This window comes from Castor canadensis, chromosome 15 (assembly GCF_047511655.1).
Source record: "Castor canadensis chromosome 15, mCasCan1.hap1v2, whole genome shotgun sequence".
NCBI lineage: Eukaryota > Metazoa > Chordata > Mammalia > Rodentia > Castoridae > Castor > Castor canadensis.
This window is the reverse complement of record NC_133400.1, coordinates 47,207,367-47,213,661: the sequence shown is the minus strand read 5'-3', so window position 1 is coordinate 47,213,661 and position 6,295 is coordinate 47,207,367. Positions and strand designations below refer to the sequence as shown.

The 6,295-nt window shown below is 44.4% G+C and overlaps 2 pseudogenes; both read right to left on the bottom strand.

Annotated features, from left to right (window-relative positions):
• Positions 1 to 722: 722 nt before the first annotated feature.
• LOC109680501 (early estrogen-induced gene 1 protein pseudogene) lies at positions 723 to 1,413 on the bottom strand (annotated as a pseudogene).
• Positions 1,414 to 5,089: 3,676 nt separating this feature from the next.
• LOC109680498 (olfactory receptor 2T8-like) lies at positions 5,090 to 6,084 on the bottom strand (annotated as a pseudogene).
• Positions 6,085 to 6,295: the final 211 nt, after the last annotated feature.

Below are 6,295 nucleotides of genomic sequence, written 5' to 3'. Positions count from 1 at the left end.
CAATGCAGGGAGCACCCAGGAGTCCTGAGTAAGGGGACAGGGGAGGAGAGTAGGGCCAGAGTTGTTGTGTTGGGGACAAGCATGTGCACAGCGCAAACTGCAGAGCAGCAGGAGAACATTCCTGTTAGAATTGGCAGTCCCAATCTGTGGTGTAGGTAGGTCTGAGGTCTTGGGTCCCAGGAGGAAGTCAATGGCAGATCTCCCAGGACATAGGCAAGGGACAGATGAAGCACTGAGCAAAGAGTCTCAGGTGGCAGGTTTCAGAGGGTGATCTGGCCATCAAGGGTGAGGGGACAGTGGAACATAGCCCTATTAGCTTGGTTGAAGCTGGTACTCCTGGAGTGAGTGGTTCATGGGGGGAGAGGTGCCTCCACCACAAGTGCTCCTTCATGTGGCAGAGCTTCTGCATGGCCTCATCCAGGGCCAAGTCAGTCTCTAATGGGTTAGTCTAATCCAGCTCTGTCTTTCTACCTGCAAAACATGTCCACCTATTCTGCTTTCTAGGGTTTCTGAGGAAAATATTCACTGTGATGATCAGGACACAGGAACATAAGGGCCGAGGTATACGGGAGGACAATACAATGGGATGATGCTTTAGGCAGCCATGGGGGAGAAGACATGGAGGAGATACAGATGAAATGAGGCAGAGGCCCAAAGGGATGTTCCTCCTGGAATGATGTGGGTCTGGACCGCAGGCTTTTCCAGCTTTGACACAGGCCTACTCAATGGCTTTTAATCATGACTGGCTTGTATACCCTACAGAAGACCCTGTTGGCCTGATGAATGCCATTCTGGGTGATGGCACCATCTGGATTAACAAACAGCCAGTAGTTGCTGTCTTCAGTGTTGCTACTGTCTGTGAAGTCCTGGCTCTGCATGATCTTTTCCAGTGTTGTCCACAACATCTGCCTGTTGTCCACTCATGTTGGGTAGCTCACCACTATGTTCTATTGCAAAAATGGGCAGTCTGACAGATGTACAGGCCTAGAATAGCCACAGCAGCTTCTAGGGTGCAGGTGGTCCCACTAGCTTCTCTCAGGACCCTGCACAGCCATGCTGAAGCCTCCAGCTAGTGAACATGTTGTGGTGGTGTGTTAAGTCTGACTGGGTGGAGGAGTGCAAGTGCTCTGTGTTACAGCTAGAGCTCTTACACTGCTGGCTGGCTGGCATAAACACCTCCCTCAGGATGGAAAGGCCCTGACCAGGCTTCTCAGACAGCCCTGAGCCTAGGAAAGTAGGCTGGGCGTTGGGTGGGCCTGGATCCTGTCAGGATGTTGGTGCTGCTGATGCCACTGTTGCTGCTCCTGCCACCCTTACATGTCAGCTACAGGAGGACTCCTGGCAGTGAATGGAGATAGACTTGGCAGCAGATGGTGGCATCTTAAAGCAGGGGTCTCCAGAGAGCAGAAACATACCAATGGTAAAGTTCAGGACACAGTTGTCCCGGTGGGTGTTATTCATGACATAGCCCTTCAATAGGCAGTAGCCACAGTACAGCTGGAACATACAAATGCTGCCAGATTCAAGTCCGCGAAGCCCAGCTTGAATAAAGCTTTCCTGCCTTTCAGCAACTTGTGCACAGACACATGGAAAGTACAGCCTGCCCTTAGCTGGGTTGGCACTCAGCCTACACACAAAGGTGAACGTCTTCCACCACCCCACACACTTCTGCACCTTCTCCCTGAAGACAAGCTGACAAAATCCCTGCCATACACAAGCTGGACCTTGTAGAAGATGAACCCACTTACAAAAGGGACCCTGGTCAGTTCCCCTAGGGTGTAAATGGCTTGGAATTTGATTTTTTAAAATCTTCATTCAGAAAGCCATGAGAGAGTTCCCTGAGTCTGAAAACCCAAGTCAAAAAGAGGCCAAGTGTGGGGTGAGGGGTGGGGTGGTTTCAAAAATCCCCAAGATTCCTCTCTTTACATCACACACTCTCTTCAAAACACCAGGGCTGAATCCCTCCCATAAGGTGGAGGAGATGTTGAAGCTGATGGGAGTCTGAGTCCAGAGCCCCAGGTCTGAAGCCAGTTCACAGGCCTGCTGGCTATTCCTTCTGGGAACCAGAGCTTGGAGGGGTGAGGAGTGCTCAGGCATTTCACCAACACTTAAACAGCTGGGAATGGCCAGGAGGCAAGAGCAGGGCTGACAGGTGGCAGCACAGGCGGGAAGCATGCAGAACTGCAGACCCAGGATCTCACGTGGGGCGGCTGGGTGGACACCTGATACTGTGCTGTCCAGGCTGGCAGATGAGGATCAGAGCAGCTCCCTCCGGCCCCTGCTTCCGCCCTGCAGGTAGTTGGAGGGAAGTGTGCTCATCACCTTCGGGTCCTGGCACCTGGTGCTTGGTGGTCTGCACAGGTGATGAGGAGGATGTCCCACGGGCTGCTGGATATTGGGAGCCTCTCCAGAAGGCAAGGCAGGGATGCTATGGGCCTGAGACGTCCAACCGCGGGCCACATGGAAGCGGGCACCAAGCCAACCCAGGACAGCTGGGTTGACTCCTCCTTGGTCTTGGAACTCTCATCGTGGGGCACTGGAGGAGCTGAGATGCCCTCCCACCAGGCCGGTGGCTTCAGCCTTTGAAAGGATAGAAACCTTATGGCAAGATTCAGCAATTTTATCTCCTTTAATATCACTGAAGCTCATAGACAGAAATTCAGAGTAAATTGCTAGTATGTAATGAAACTCTTCATGTGCACAAAGCATTTGTAATTGAGATAAACGATCTTAGTTCTTTCACCTAAAGAACAAGTGTAAAACCATGAATTGCTTCTTTCCATATGTTTGAAATTATATTTCTCATTAGCAAATGTGAAACTGCTATATATCCACTTTGCTTGTTTTCTATTGGGGGCAGCAGGAGAGTAGGGATTGAACCCTGGGTCTCATGCAAGTGAAACCTGTGCTCTATCTATCACTGAGCTATACCTCTGGGCACTTATTTTGCTTTTTATTGTGTTACAAAGAGGCTTTCACCTGGTATCATCATAGTTACCATTGCCCACAAGAATAGTATAGTATAGTTTAGCACTAGGTCTAATTTGACCAGCAACGTGGTAACTGATTTGAAGGATAACTACAGATGTCTATTCTGATTTGGTTAGAAGTGTTCATTTATACATTTACCTCTGAGGTCCAATGACTTCCACTTAAGCAACATTTCATATCAATAGGTTTTAGAAGATTCTTTTTGCCCTTTAGCCTTCAGTTTAGAAAATTTAACTATTATAATTATACTTGAATAATCATTAAAAATATTTGACATTTGAAGAAAGCATAATAAGTAGATTAATTGATTTGCAGTGGTGAATCTAATTTTATGATCTTAAATTATAGAATAAATTAAGCCCCTGATTAGCTCTCACCATGAGATTGTGAGCTCTGAAAGTGATTCTTGTGCCCCTCTGGTCTATTCTTTTAAAAAGAACACCACTTCCTTTGTTTTCACCACTTTCCCAATTCACCAAAAAAGAGAAAGCTGTAAGTTTGTATACTCAACTAATCCAAAAAATTCTATTCACAGTCTTCGCTGTGCACAGTAGTGCAGGACCATAAAAATAATGTGCTTTCTAGAACCATCAAAGCTATTTGAATAATCTTTGGGAAAAGATTCCAACTATTCTGTGACTTTTAAAATTTTTGTCAAAATATTAAAACCTTACTGTTAAATACATGAGAAATGAAAAATAGGTAGGTACTGGTGGCTGACACCTGTAATCCTAGCTATTTGGGAGGCTAAATTCACAAGGATTGCAATTCAAGATCAGATTGGGCAAATAGTTTGTGAGGAATCATCTCCAAAATAGCCAGAGCAAAGTATCCTGGAGTTATGGCTCAATCAGTAGAATGCCTGCTTTATAAGTTATGAAGCCCTGAGTTCAAAACCACAGTACCACCAAAACAAAAAAGAAAAGAAATGAAAAATATTAAAACTCATGGTAATTTAATAGGCTATAATTCAAAACATTAGAAAAGTTGTAAATCAAATGTTTTTCTTTGTAAACAAAAAAAGCAGTGTTCCCTTTATTTTCCTCATTGGACAATTCACTATACAGAGTGAGTGTCATTTGTGGCTTGGAACTGGGGACTGCACCCAGGGCCCAGTGTACCTAAGCACATACCTTACCTCTGAAATGCATCCCCAGCCCATCATCTTCTCCATGCCTTGGCAAATGGTCTCACTCATTTCTAAGACTTGATTCATTTCTAACCTTTTGTCATTTGTGCTTTTAACATCAGGAAATACCTCCCAGAGTCCCATTAACCTAAAACTTACTGTCAGGGTTATTTCCATGGTAACATGTTCATGCTTGTCACCTTCCTCATTTATTCCTGTCACTTTCCTTCACTAGGTTTCTCAGCTACATTTCCAGTCTCTAGAATGACAATAATAACAGCATTCCCCCACCAAGGTTGTCTTCCATATCTCTATTTGCATGCTTGTCGAATTTTACTTCTAGCCTATTTCTCCTTGCTATATGCTCAAGTTTGCTGGTCAGTTATGTCAGTTATATATCTCTTTACAATGCTTGTGGGTTAATCACTGGAGACAAGGAGGCAACACAACTATAGCTTCCTATTCTTGTGTCTGTGAAATAAATAATAAACATGCAGTGACTAACCACATATACTTTGAAAGGGGTAATGATTGATCACTGATCATTGTTTAATTATTATGTATGTGGTTATTTGTGGACCAAAGAGATTTCAGACATTGTTTCTGCCCTGTGAAAACTCTCAGAATTATCAACACTTGGTGACTGAAATGGAAAAGATTGTTGAGTAACTGCTGTTATTTAGCTACCTCTTGATGACCATTCATGTCAATTGGAATCATGCAAAGCAGAGGGTGTCTGCACACTGTATCAGGAATTACTAGGTTTCTACCTCTTTTTCAATGTATAGGATTATGTTTTAGAATAATAAAAATGGATGTTATTGTCAGCATACTAAACATACTTTATTTTGAGGTCAGGAAGAAGAAAGGAAGTGATATAAAGTGTCCAACAGTGGTTATCTGAAACAAGTGAAAGGGAGTCCATTTGAAAACCTCTGCTATTCCATTAAAAAGGAAAAAAATCAGGAAGGAATGGAGTGAAAAGTCACTTTATAAAACCATGATAAAAGGGGTCAGTCAGTGCATTGTTAGTAATGAGTTAAAGAGCCCAGCAGGCAATACACTTTCTCAGAGTGCCCTTGACCTCACTGTTCCTGATACTATAGATGAGGTGGTTCAGCACAGGGGTGAAGATGGTATAGAATGCTGACAAAACCTTGTTGTGGTTAGCTGACCTGTAGGATTTCTGTATCATGTAGATGAAAATGACAGATCCATACAAGGGGCCTACCACAGCCAAATATGAAGAGCAGGTGGCAAAGGCCTTCTTGAGGGCTTCTGTGGAATGCATGTGGAGGACAGCAGTGAGGATGAGACTGTAGGATGTCAGGATGAGGGAAAATGGAATCAGGAGCATCAGCACACAGCAGATATATATGAGATGCTCAAAGAGAGACATATCCCCACAAACCAATTGCAGTAATGCAGGGGCCTCACAGAAGAAATGATCAATCTCACGTCCACTACAAAATGGGAAAGTGAAGATAGCAACTGCCAGCATAAGCTCATCAGTTGCTCCTAGAACTCAAGACCCCAAAGTCATTCTCAGACATAACTGCCAGCTCATGAGAATGGGATATCGTAGTGGGTGGCACACAGCCACATAGTGGTCATAGGATATGATGGCTAAGAGAAAGCACTCTCTACCACCTAGAGTGAGAAAAAAAGATCTGCAGGCCACAGCCAGCAGTGGAGATGGACTTCTGTCCAGTCAGGTAGTCAGTGGCCATTTTGGGCATCTTGGTAGAAACCAGCATCATGTCCATGAGGGAGGGTTGGCTCAGGAGGAGGTACATGGGTGTGTGGAGCCTGTGGTCCTGGTGGATCAGGAAAATCATGAGGGCATTGCCCACTAGGGAGGTGAAGACAATAGTTAGAATCATCACAAAGAGAACTTGGTGGGCTCTGGTGTGGTTAAGGAGTCCAAGGAGAATGAAACCAGATGTGATGTTTCCATTTTCCATGATTTCAAACAGAAATGACACTGTGAGTGGAGAAACACATGAGTGTCATCATTTGCAATGCTCTAGGTGAATTATGTATTTATAGAAAATTGCTCATGTGAAAATATTGAAACTTATTTCAACATTTGCAAAATGTTTTAACATGGGCATGAAATTAACTTCTGCTTTTTCTCCTTTTTAAGACTTGCATGATAAATACCCCACAGGTTCA